This window comes from Talpa europaea (assembly GCF_964194135.1).
Source record: "Talpa europaea genome assembly, chromosome: 11".
NCBI lineage: Eukaryota > Metazoa > Chordata > Mammalia > Eulipotyphla > Talpidae > Talpa > Talpa europaea.
Window position 1 is genome coordinate 826879 of NC_140078.1, and position 13531 is coordinate 840409.

Sequence of the window (13531 nt, forward strand, 5' to 3'; positions counted from 1 at the left end):
AGTGTGGGCAGAGGGGGCGTCTGGCAGCCTCAGGGAGGGAGAGGGCGTGGGAGCACCTGCAGCTGCCCAGGGCAGCCGGGCCTGGCCGTGAGCGGCTCGGACCTCAGCCCCTCGCCTGGGGCTGTGGGCGCCAGCCTGGTCCCTGCCGCTGTCACAGAGGGAACTCGCCAGGGGCTGGGGGGCTGGGCGAGCAGCAGGGTGGGCACGAGGGGTGGGACTCTCGACTCGAGGCGCTGCCGGTCCTGGCTCGAGGCGGCCTGAGAGAGCCAGAGGGTCCCCGGCTTGCCCAGCCCTGGCCCTGCCAGAGGAGAGGCGCAGGCGCCGAGGCCCGATGCTGCCCTGGACGCAGCCCCTGGAGGCCTCGCCCAGCATCGGAGCCGCCTCGGCCACGGAGCTGCAGCCCAGGGTCGCGGGACTCTGAGAAACCAGACCCCACTGCGCCCCCAGGGCCCGGGGTCGGCCCGCAGAGCAGGAGCCGCGCGCACGCGGCGCAAACTCCCGTTTTCAATTACTGGGAATTCTCCAAACAAGAGACCTTATTTTTATGAATGTTAAATGCAGCAGGTGATCAATAAAATCTTGCTTTGGTTGACATTTCCTTCAGCTGTGAAACAAAGTTCAGTTTTCTTAGGAGTAAATGAGGCCTCTTGGGAAAAGCGCTAAAAAAAGATTTAAATAGTTTTCCAGCGAAGAGAACAGAAATAAAGAACGGGGGGCGGGGCAGGTCAATAGGTTTCAGCTTCACTATTTGCTCTGGAATCGGTCACGGCCCAGATCCACGGAGATGAAAATCGTCCAGGGAGGGGGGCAGGGCGGTGGGTGGGTGGCTCCTGGGGTGTGGGGACCCCGGAGCTGCAGGCCCGTGGGGCCGCGAACACCCGGCCGGTTGGGCTTCTGCTGTGATCTCGTTAAGACCAAGTTAATTCAGAGGCTCGCCGTGGATGCTGTGAAATGCTTTTCAGAACCAGAGTGGCTGATGCCCGGGAGAGCCCGCTCCGGTGACGCCGGGAGCAGCCAGGGCTCCGTGTGCCGCCCCTTCCAGCTCCGGCTTCACGCGTGAAGGTGTCTCGGGCGCCAGCGACGCCTTGCCGGGGCGGGGGGGGGCGGCAGGAATCAGCGGCTTCTCACTAACCGAGTTTTGCTTCTCGCAAGTCAAATCTCAGCCCCTTCACCTGACTTTCCAAAATTCTTCTTAAACGTCCACAGACGGGGCTGGGTGGATGTTTGACTCAGAGGGCCCGGCGTACCCCACAGAGCCGGGGCCTGTCTCCCACCTGGGGGGCCGCCTTGGTGCTGAGAACGTGGCCCCCAGGCGCTCCCCTGAGCTGAGCGGGTCTAGGAGCCCCGGACAGTGCTCGGGCCCAGATGTGAGCGTCGGAGCAGCCAGGGCGGGCGACCCTCCCCACGCTGGACCTCGCCGGGCGCCCCGGCCAGCGTAGCAGCTCGGCGGGGGAGGTGAGGACGGAGGAAAGGGAGACGCCAGAAGCCCCTGTCAGTAACGCTGCGACTGTCCCCACGGCAAGTCCAGGGGCAGCAAAAAGCCACGGGGCCGGGCAGCACTCCGGCGAGGCGGGGACGCGGGGAGAGACGCCCCGTGCGCCCCCGACAGCCATGGCGAGAGCCAGGCCGCAGCGTGCTCGAAAATGGTGCTCGCAGCACCCGAAGTCCTGACAGGTGGGCCAGAAAGCCAGAGAAAACAAATTAGCATGTGCTTTGTGGGCACAATCATTATGTTTTGGTAAAGAAATAAAAAAGATGCAAGTGTCCTGTCTGGTGGACTGTCCGCCGCCGCGGAGCAAGCGACCTTCGGGATCGGACGCCGATCTCTCCCCTGATGGAACTAAGGACTCTGTGACTCGCCAGATGCCAGGGAGGAGCATGGAGGGAGCCGGGCAGCCGCAAAGCCGGGCGCAAGCTTGGAGGGTCTGCACTCCCCGGGCCGCTCGGCCTCCCTGACCGCAGGACCCTGGGCCGTGGCAGCGCAGCGCGGGGCGGGGGGTGGGGGGCTGGCGTGATGGCGAGGGGCGGGTGGGGACGTCATCGGCAGGGGAGGTGAGGAGCCGCGAGGGCTGCAGGGGTGCGGCGTGGCTGCTGAAGGAGCCCGCAGGCCCAGTGTGGCCGGCTGGGCCGGGGAGGGCGGGGCCCGGGCCGCAAGGAGCGGCGTGACTGCTCTGAAGGTGGGGTCCGCAGGCCGGTCTTGGGACAAGGGGGGCAGCGATGGGGGAACTGGATGGAAGTCGGAGTCCGTGGGTCCAGCCTGGCGGGAAGCGTCCAGGGTGCTGTGAGGGAGCCGGTCAGACCTGGACCCATTTTGAAGGTAAAACCGAGAAGAGTTGCTGCTGAACCGCCTGGGAACTGCGAGGAAGCGCGCGGCCGGGGGCTCCGATTTTGGGGAGGATCATTGCAAAGAGAGAGTCTCCATCGCGTGGACTCAGACCAGGGGCAGGCTCAGCATGTGGGAGGCCCCCCAGAGGCTGGTTTGGGGTTTGTAGTTTCAGCCGAGGGTTAGAACGCAATCCTGGCGACAGGAAGGTTGTGGGGGAACTAGATCCTGGCTGTGTCATGTGTCGTGGGGGTGTAAAGACACCCCAGGACCACCCCAAACAGTGGCCACAGGACCCACAGCACTGGCACCCCCAGGGGACTGGCTGGAAATGCAGATTCTCTGGCCCGGCCCCACGCAGACTGGGTTGGGAGCTTGCGGTGGGACCTTGTGGTTGGGACACCCCCCCGGGCGGCTGGGGTGTCTCTGGGAGACTGCGGGGTCCCAGCGCTGGGCCTGGCACCCGCGGGCTCCAGGGCACGCGGAGACAAGAGAACCAGCCCAGCGGACGGAGAGAAACGCGAGGGAGGGGTAGGAGGGGATGAAGATTCTTCCCAGATAAACGCGCAGATTCAAGGCGATCCCCACATCTCAGGCGCTGACAGGGCTTGGCAGCTGCTCCTGAAAGCCCCAGAGGAGAGTAAGGGCCCAAGGTGGGTGGGTCGCGTGGGGGAGCCTGGGGGGGCCGGCCGGAGCCCGGCGCTGGAGGTCTGTGCGCGGACGGGCACCTGAGCCGCTGGGCAGGAGGACCTCAGCCGCGCGCGGACGGGCGGCCAGACATATGGGCGCGAGATATATTTAGCCCCTCACAACACCCAGCAGAAATACACCCCAGATGGATGCAGAGCCTGAACGCGAGCAGCAAATGTTGGGAAAGAAAATATAGGATAAAGCCTCCGTCTCACTGGATAGAAGACGCTCTCCAGGGAAGGGTGATGGCTCTGACAGCACAAAGTTGAGGACCCGCGGGCGAGGGAAGCCGGTCTCGCAGGCGGGGAGGACCGTCCCTGGCGGGCACCGGGCCGCGGCCCTGCGGGTCCAGGCAAGTGCGTGTGGGATGAGCCGAGACGGCGCGGGGGGCGGGCGGGGTGCCTGGCTCCAGGCAGGAGGGCGCTCCCGGGCCACAGGCCGGGCCCGGGACAGGTGGGTGGTGCTGGCCGCGTGGCGGGTGCGGGGCCGCCAGAGGAGACAGCCAGCGTGAGCCGCCAGCGCGTCCACGAGGGAGATGCCCGGGAAAAGAATCATTTGTTTAAACGCCGGGATCCTGGCTAAACGTCCCGACGAGACCCCAGGACAGTCACCGCGGACACGGGACACCAGGCCTCGGGAAGGACCGCCCAGCACAACCTCTGCGCCCCTGCTCCGCCGGCGAGGGAGGTGGTCGCCACGTGGGCGCCGCCCGTCACGGGAGCTTAGGACGCGGTGTGGGGTGAGTTTGGGGTTCCGAGGCCAGAAGCAGGACAGGCCCGGGAGCAGCCAGAGCCCGGCTGGCCCGCAGCCTGGCCTGGTGGGTCTAGGGGCGCGGACACCGCCCAGGAGGAAATGGGAGGAAAGGGCTGGGCCGGAGCAGGTGTGGGGCCCACTCTCAGGCACCCGCCCAGCCCTCCCCGCCGGCACCTCGGAGGTGAGCTCAGCCAGGCTAGAGTGGCCTGCCGCCCCCTGCGCCCCCGCGCGCCCTCAGCCCTCCCTTGGCAGCACCCAAGTCCATCCAGCCGCCTGCGCAGAGCTCTCGGCTGACACCACCGCTCACGAGGACCTGGGCGTTCACCCGCGGGGATGCTGGGCCGGGCTCTGCTGGCAGCCTCGGAGGAAAGCCCAGGCCCAGGAACCCGTGGGGCTCTGGGGGGCAGCTTGAGCTCCCTGTGGGGTCTGGGGGTACAGTCCTGTGCTTCCTGTGGGGTCTAGGGGATATAGCCCTGTGCTCCCCGTGGCATCTGGGGGCAGCCCAGAGCTCCCTGTGCGGTCCGGGGCAGCCCTGTGCTCCCCGTGGGGTCTGGGGCAGCGCTGCTGAGGACATCTGTGGAAGAACTTGGGGCGAAGAGGCTCTGATGAGGACGCTGGCATGGCAGCCAGCCCTCTGACGCAAACAATGCCTTGCTTTATTGACGCCTGTTTGACGGGGTCGCGCCCCACGGAGCCCCAAGGTGCGGCGAGTGCACCCGCGTTCTCTCTGCTGGAGGAGAGGCGCAGGCGCCAAGAGGTTTTCAAAGCCACGGGAGGCACCACGTAGCTGCGCCTGAGCCGCCGCTGCCCGCCCAGCCCACACGGCCGGGGAGGAGGCAGCGAAGCTGCTTGGCGGCCTTGGCGGTGAGATGCTGGCGTTTCCCAAACAAAAGCACGTGCGGAACGAGAAGCAGGAGTCGAACGGCTTGGCTTCCTTCCAGCTAGAGCGCTCATTCTCCCCGGAGCCCCGGCTCCTACATCCACGCTTTCATTCATTCATCGCCCTCGTGGGGGCGGGCGGTGCGGGCCGGAGCGCGGTGGCCGGCGGCGGAGCGGGGCCTGCCCTTGGCCTTGCCTCCGGAGGCCACGGGGCGTCCGCACGCCAGCACGCGGTCACCAGAGGGGACGGAGCACGCAGGCGAGCAGGAGCCGCGCGGAGCAGAGACCCCCGGCCACCGGGGTCTCCCCATCGGGGCTGCTCCGGGGGCTGCTCCGGGCAGGGGCGTGTGAGCCGAGCCCCAGGGCAGGGGCCGCCAGCCGGGCAGTGCGGCGAGCTGGGCGGCGCGGAGGGGCTGAGACCCCAGCTCCGGGCCTGCGCACGGAGAGGCTCCGCTGCCTGATCAGCGCTGAATGACGCACCTTTTAGATCTTTAAGCTATTTTTGATCTGGACAAAAACGTAAAAACAAAATAAAAAACAGAAACTTGGCGGAACCCGGAGTCCAGCAGCACCGAGGCTCTCGCTGAGCCGCGCCCGAGCCCGCGAGATGAGGCCTCGCCTCCAGCTTCCCGCCTGAGGGCCGAGGCCCCGCAGCCTCCACCCGGGGCCCGCCCGCGGCCTGACGCCGGGCCCAGCGCACAGGCTCTCCTCACCGGCGGGCTCCTGAGGGCCAGGCCTCGGGGTGGTGTCCCCAGGACCCTTCCGGCGCGGGGGCCCGTTCAGACGCGGCGCCAGGACGCCTCCCCTGCACGGCGGGCTTGCTTCCACGGCGAGGAGACAGAAGCAGAAACAGACGGTTCCAGAGAACGCCCAGAGCCACACAGGTGCGAGAGTGATAAATATTTATTCCATGGCCTTAAAAATTGTATGAATTTCTCAAATCACATCTGTTGGAGAAAGTTTTTACTCTTCTGGTTAATGTGCCTTTCTGAATCCTGCTTCCAATTTAGAGCAGGGGCGAGCGCCAGCCCCCCAGGAGGCGCTAATCCTGCCACAGAGGCCTGAGGGCCTGGGTCAGGCCCCACCCTTGCTCTGCGGGGCCCCTGGCAGGGGCCAAGAGTCCTCTCCTGCCATCCCCGCTGAGCCAGCCTCAGTTTCCCCACCTGCAAGGTGAGAGGCAGACTGAGTTCCTCTGCCACCCGACGTGTTCACTGGGGAGAGAGCGGCCCCCTGCGCGCCCCCCTCTCGGGCAGGCGGCTCTGGTGTTGGGTTACTGGTGCTCCCCTCCCACAAGGGGTGGCCCTGTGTCCAGACATCCCATGTCCAGGCCAGGGGCAGGGGCATCACGTGGACAGAAGCAACACACCTTCTGCTCGTCCCTGGGGACCCCACGGCTTTATAGAACACAAGGGGAAATTCCTCTTGGGGTGTAAATCCACGTTCCCGAGGCGGTCGCTGGAGCCCAAGGACCAGGCGAGGGGAGGCAGGCCTCGGCAGATTCTAGGGGAAGCGCCTGGGTGGATTCTAGTCTGTTCTTCTTTCACTGGCCCGCAGCTTCCTCTCCCTGGGTCCTCACCTGGCCCTGGGGGACAAGTCACCCCATCTGTGTCCCAGCTGCCTGATCGCATGGGGACACCAGTCATATTGGGTAGGGACCCGCCCTGCTTTTCCTTTATTTCACCTGAATCGCCTCTTTGAAGGCCCTTCTCCACACGCAGGCCCCGAGGGGCTGGGGCTGGGGCCCGGCCGAGTCCCGGGGCGTCTTGCTGAAGACGGCGGCCGGTGCAGGCAGCGTCGGGCCAGCAGGCTCAGGCGCGTGGCGGTGAGTGTGGAAACGTGCTGAACCGCCGCGGCGACGCGTGGAATGACACGTGAAAAACTGTGAAGCGCAAAGAGACTTTATGTCAGTTTATGGAGCTGGGGCGCGTGACGGGAAATGAGCAGCGAGAGCCACGGAGGGAGACGGCGGATCCGTGTGAGAGGCCCGGCCGGGGAGGACGAGGCGGGAGAGACGAAGGCGACAGAGGAAGTTCTCAAGGGGGCTCGTTGCGTTCCCGGGCGAACCTCACGGACCGCAGGTGGGGGGCGGGGAAGCCGCGCCTGTTGTCAGGGGAAGGCAGGCAGGTGCCGGGGGGCCGGGAGGCCGGCCGTCCTCCCAACCCCAGCCAACCCTCGCTCTGTCTGGGCTCTCCGGCCTTCTCTCTGCTTCTCTGCTCTCGGCTCCTGCTGGCGTCCCCGTGACGCCACCTTAAAAGCCCAGTCATGGCCCAGGGGAATCCCACCTACCCACACCCACACCCCGCTGCAGGTGCCGCCATCAGGCGTGCCTTCAGGCCCGCAGGGTTCCGTCTTCTGTCCTATGGTGGGAGGGCAGAAAAGCCTGATACTTTTTTCCTTGCCTACAGATGGGGAGAGGGGAGCCGGGCTTGCAGGTGAGGGAACTGGTTTAACGAGGAACCCTTGTCTTCTGATGGGATCAGCAGGTCCTCATTCTCGCCCTACGTGGGCTTCCTGCCAGATGCCTTTTCGCCCTCGTGATTCTGGTTCCCGCCAGACCTTTCAACGCGTGACGGGAGGTAGATGCTAGGCGGGCAGGTGGGCGGGCAGGTGGGCAGGTGGGCAGCAGATGATCGATTATGGATGAGTTTGGTCAGGCGGGAAACCTAAGAGTCCAATAGAAAGAGTGGACACAAGAGCCGGGGGCGGGGCAGACGGTGAGACACGCGGATCGAATACATGCAACGACATGCAACACGAAATGCGCCTGGAAAGCGCCTTGAAAGCTATTTTTCTCTCTGGTCACGTTGGAAAGACCCATTATGCCGCCTGCGCCGCCGCTGGGGGGCCCCTCCTCCATCGCCAGGGGGGCAAACCTACGTGATGTGACCTCTACCATAGAACTGCAGTTTCCCGAGCCTGGGACTCCGACTCCGCCCAGAGGCGCAGGCTGAGACAAACCCACGTGTGGGGGGGTGACCTGTGCTCGAGGTCCTGCCGCTCGTTGCAGCGGCATCGTAAACTGCAGGAAAATATTGAACAGGATCTTGCTTTAAATCAATAGATCTGCCCCTCGGGCCCCCGCGGCTGTGGGCGGAAACAGGCGTCTCTGCCGCTGCCTCAGAGCGAGCGCCACCAGCCCTGCGAGGAGGCCGAGGCCGGGTCCGCCCCTGCTGTCCTTGCCTCGACGGGTGCTGTGTCGCCGGGCATCGGGAGCTGCCCTGGGCGCAGAGAGAAGAGGGACGTGAGTCACTGGCCCGGGACGGTGGCTGGCCGGAGCCCAGTGCCCCCGGCGGGGTGGGCTCTGCAGCAAGCGGTGGGAGGGGCCAGAGCAGCGTGCGGCAGCGGGTCGGAGGGTTGGCGACATCAGTGTGAGCCGGTGCTCAGCCGGGCGGAGACGGGGCTGGTGGTGGTGGTGATGGCAACAGGGGAGTGGATGGTCGGTGGATGGGTGGGTGGATGGACAGGTAGGCAGGTAAGTAGACAGACAGACAGACAGACAGACGTAGAACTACATCGAGAAACAGTTGAGTAAGTGCGCCACGGGCCGGTGCATACTTACTTCTCCCTGCTCCGTCGGATGAGAGCGCCCAGGAGCAAGGACACGCCGACAGCAAAGCGACCAAAACCATGTCCAAGCAAGGAAAGCAGGGGCTGCGGGAGAGGCTGTGGGTAGAGCCAGGGTGGGAAACACAGGAGATTAAGCCACGGGGAGCGAGCACTTCACGCTGCCGCGATGACTATAATCAAAGAGGCAGGTAATGGTGAGAGTCGGCCGGGATGGGGAGAAATTGGACCCTGCCTGCGCTGGTGGCGGGAATGTGAGATTATGCTCCACCTTGGAAAATAGCCTGTCGGGCTTTATAAAGATGAGACATAGAATTACCACATGACCCATAATTCTCCTCCTACGTGTATGTTCAGGAGAAGCTGAAGCTCGTGTCCCCAAAAAAACTTGTCCGTGGGGTCCCTGCGGCGATAGTCAGAGTCACCGAACAGTAGAGACAACGCGAGCGCCTGTCGACTGACAAACGGTGAAATGCAGGGTGAGCGCGGCGTGAGTGGAGCATTTCTCAGCGAGGAAAAGGAATGAAGTGCTGCCCTGGGTACGGCCTGGTTGAACCTTGAGAGCATGATGTGAAATGAAGGGTGACTGTCCAGAACCGCACGCCGGGGAGTGTCCAGACCCGGCGTGGAAAGCCTGCCCGGGTCGCGTGGGGCTGGGCGCGGGCACAAGGGCGTGACGGCGCTCGGGGCAGGCTTGCTCTCCAGGGAGCGCAGGCCTCTGGTGCGGGTGTGCGGGGCAGCCCCACGGTTGCGGGCACCCTGAAAACCCCGGGACTATGTGATCCGCACGGTGGATTGCACGGCGTGTGCCTCACATTGCAATAAAATACTGGGGCAACTGGGTGTGAGGGGCACGGGGACCTGCGTACCTCACATTTTTTCTGTAATCCTAACACTCCTGGAATAAAATGAAACCTGTATTTTTTAAAAAAAGATTTATTTATTTATGCATACAGAGCTGGGGCACAGGCCAGAGGCGCGGGAGGGTGAGAGGATCCACCAGAGACAGAGCGGGGAACAGAACAGGCAGACTGACGAAACACACTGCTGAGGGGAGCAGCGGGCGAGACAGGAGAGGTCTGCCGCGCCCTGTGGGGTTCTTGCCGGCCAGCGGGGATCGAACCCGCGCTGCAGAGGCTGTGGATGGCCGCGGGCCTATGTCTAGACCTAACGCTGGGTCTGGCGCAGGGGAGGCCCGGGGCCCGGGGCGAGGGCTGGGGGACAGTTGCTGCAGATGCCCTGGCAGGGACCCCGAGGTCACCCTCCCCGCCGGGCTCCTGCCAGCCCCCACACGGGCCTTCCCCGCGGGCCACCCCAGGACTCGCCCGTCCTCCGCGCGGTCAGATGGTGTGAAGCCGCCCTCCGGGAGCTCTGCGAGCCCCAGGCCGCCGCCCGCGCGCGCCGTGAGGGCTGGGCCTGCTCCCGCGGGGTGTCCCCGCTCGGCCGGTCTGCAGGACCCGAGGGGTGAGGAAAGAGCCTCCTCCACCCCAGTGTCGCCTGCCTCCCCCGGGCGCCAGACCAAGAACAGCCGCTGCTTCTGACACGTGCCCACAGGAGAGTCAGCTAGGGGGATGCACAGCGTCTTCCCAGAGGCCCGGCAGCCTCCCGCCCTCCAACCCGCGAGGCCGACTGGCTGGTCTTCAGGAACCAGGCGTCCACTGCGGTAGAACCTTCTAGAGTCCGCGCTTACAGCGATGCACTGTAGCCAGGGCTGTGAGGTCCTCTCTGGACACCCCGCTGCTTCTCAGCTCTGCCCTGGCCCCCGCGGCTGCTGGAATCCGCTCGGCGCCTCGCCCGGTGCGCCTGCGGTACGTGACGGGGTTTCGGGTGAACCCAAGGACGGCTCTGCCGGAACCCCGGAGCCCAGGGGGGGCATCCCGCCGCTCTGCGTGCTCTCCGGGGTCCCAGACAGCCACCACGGCCGCCGGCCCCTCCCTCTGACGCCCGCTGGTCTGAACCGCACTGTGAGGACACTGGGGCCCGACCGGCGTGGGCTCCCCGGTCCCGCGGAGGCTCTGGGGGCCCCACCTCTCTCTGCTGCCACCCCCGTTCCGCCCGCAGGCCGGGAGGCTGGGGCAGGAGCTGGTGTTTGATTGTCTTTGGTGTTTTCGAAGCAGGAGAGGCTGTCGTCGCCTGAGAGGCACTCGGCGCGGGGAGAATGGCTCTGATTTCTGGAGTGTCTGTCAGCGGCAATTACACCCTGATTGACCTGCTTGGCATTAAGCAGCCTCCGAACGCTCGCTCCGCGCGGGGAGGTGAGGCTCTTGCTTCTAGTCTTCCACCAAGCCTGTCTGCCTCGAGGGTTCACCAGGGCGCCAGACCCCAGGATGAAAGCGCCAGGTGGTTGCGCAGCGTGTTCTGCGCCGCTGACATTTTGAAAATCAATATTTTAAGCCCCACACAGAGACCGCGGATCAGGCTCTTGCTCCGACACGGGCGTGGCCAGCGGCGTGAGTCTTGGCCCAGCGACACGTGCTGCAGGTGTGGAGGGAAACGTCGCGGGTCCCCCCCACCGGGGTTTGTAGCCTGGGAGGAGGACGGGGACTCGGGGTCGTGAGGATGGGGGTACACTGCAAATTAGGGGCCCAGCACAGCAGGGATCCCTGGTTCTCCAGGGTTGGGGCCCCCCTGAGTGGTGGGTGATTCATGTGGGAGAATCGCGCTCCTAAAACGTGCTGTCTGGGTGACACCTCCTCACAGTGTGCTCCCTCCCTGCTCCTCCCTGCTCCCCTGTGTGCTCCCCTGTGTGCTCCCCTCCCTGCTCTCCTCCCTGCTCCCCTCCCTGCTCCTCTCCCTGCTCCCCTCCCTGCTCCCTCCCTGGCCCCCTCCCTGCTCCTCCCTGCTCCCCTGTGTGCTCCCCCGTGTGCTCCCCTCCCTGCTCTCCTCCCTGCTCCCCTCCCTGCTCCTCTCCCTGCTCCCCTCCCTGCTCCCTCCCTGCTCCCCTCCCTGGTCCCCTCCCTGCTCCTCCCTGCTCCCCTTTGTGCTCCCCTCTGTGCTCCCCTCTGTGCTCCCCTCCGTGCTCCCCTCCGTGCTCCCCTCCCGCCTCTGCAGGGCTTGGCTTAGCTGCTCCCCGTCCCGCGTCCGCGTGGGGGCATTTCCGTTTGAGTTTCTGCCTCATTTGATAAATTCTAAGTTCTCAGTCCCGGCCGAGCTGGGATGCTCACAGACACGGGGCTTTAACAACGTGGCGTGCGATTTGGGGGTCGTAATTGTTGGGGTGTATACCTACGTTCCCACCCTTGCTTCCTCACCTGCCTTTCCTCTGCAGCCATCGCCGGGGGAACGTGGAGAAGCTTCCCTCCCTGTCCTTGGTTTTCGGGCGGGCGCAGCTGGCTCAGCTGACTGGGTGTGCTGGGCCTGCGTCCCCACGAGGCCCCCCGCACACACCCCAGAGCTGGGTCCCCACCGCCAGGGTTTCGTGGGTGCATTAAGGCGGGAGCATCTCCTGGCCCGAGAACAGCTTCCGCTCTCCAGGGCGAGGGTTTAGCTTCGTGGGCCTCTGCGGTGGCTGAGCGCTGCCCTCCCGGCCCTGCGGCGGGGGAGTCGCTCCCTTTTCCAGGCGCTGCTAACGCCGCACACAGCCCCCCACCCGGACACCCCTGCAGAGTCCGTGAGTCCCCTCCCGGGCCAGGAGAAGGCTGGTTGTCCCAGCCCGGGCAGCTAGGACAAGGCCTTTCACCTGTGGCCAAGTCCGCGAGTGGTGTGGGGCTTCCGCGGGCGGCCGCTCCTGACCACCGCCAGTGTCCCTCAGAGCCCCTCCGGGCGGCCCCCCCCACACTCCCTCGGCCGACGCCCGACTGCAGCCTAGCCCCGGGCGGGAGACTTCGCCCGCAGCAGGGTGTTTGATCTTGACGCCGGGACGGCAGAACCCACTCAGAGCAGGCAGGTGTGGGGTCCCGGGGTGCCCCTCGGCCTGCCTGCTGACACGTTGTTATTCCTTTTTAAATTCTTTTCTCCCCTACCCGTGGCCTTTGAGATTCCCTCGGTTTCCCCAACCTTGTGCCGCGTGAGCCCGGTAGGGCTGATGTGGATCATTTATGCTCACGTGTCTGTTACATGTGTGGATGCTTGTTCTTCCGTTCTGGAAATTTCTGGAGCATTCCGTCTTTGCTTTTTCCACGCGTGTGTCTCCCCTATTCTCCTTATTGTCCTATCTGAAAACACTCCCCTTCCATATGTTTTCGAACTTACTAATTTTACCCTCTGCCCATACACTGCTGCCTGGTTCTCATCTCTGCGAGTCCCTGTGGCGCATCCTGGGAACCGTCTAATTTGGGTGCTTAGAGAGAAAGTGAGAGTCAAATTCCAATGATAAATGTGGGCCACGAGGGGGAGGCGCGGCGCGGCCCACGCCCCTTGGAGAGGCGAGTGTGCGTGTTGGTTAATTGCACACTTTGAAAGTTACATATCTAATGTTACGTTTTCAGGGGCTACTCATGAAAGAACAGTCCAGAATGCAAGTCCCAGGAGCGCGTGGAAGGGCGGAACAGAGCCCTTCTCTGGAGGGACTGGCCGGGGGAGGGGAGCGCCCTGCAGAGGCGATGCGTGGACAGACGGACCCAAGGGCTTTAGTTGCTTTTTTTTATTATTATTATTTCATTTATGCACACAAGAGCTGGGGAGTAGGCCAGAGGTGCGTGGGTGAGAGGACCCTCAGAGGCAGAGTGGGGAGCAGAAAAGGCGGATCCACTGCTGAGGGGAGCAGAGGGCGACCGGAGAGGTCTGCCGCGCCCTGTGGGGCAGCTCCCTGGCAGGGGATGGGGGATCGAAGTCAGGCCACAGGGGTAATAATGTACTGACACGGACACGTAACCCCTAGGCTACCAGGGAGGCCCCCCAAGTGATTTTTAGAATCACGGTAAGTGGAACATTACATTACAGTTAAAAGTAAGAAATTTTCAGGTTGGATTTTTTTTTTTTTAAGCCAGCCGTGTACTGCTGGTAAAGGATAAATTTAAAATGTAAGGTCCCGAAAGGCTGAAATGAAAGGGTTAAAAACGCACCCGCGCACCCGCGGCAGGAGCGGGGGGCATAAGAGCCGGGCAGGGCGGGTGGCTGGTGGGGAGGTTACTGGGCAGAACCCCACGGCCGCTGAGCTGCGGAGCCCCTGACAACAGTCTGGAGATGAATTCAAGGGAACATGAGCAGGAGCGGGAAGCGGCGCAGGGCCTGGGAGAAGCCTCGTCCGTCCCCACGGGCCAGAGAGGACGCTGTGAAGACAGGAGGGCGCGGGAGGCGCGCGCCCAGGGCACAGGCCGAGCCACGGCTGCCGGGCGGGCTGTCCCTGCGAGCACCCGGAGGGAGACGCGCAACGGGTGTGAG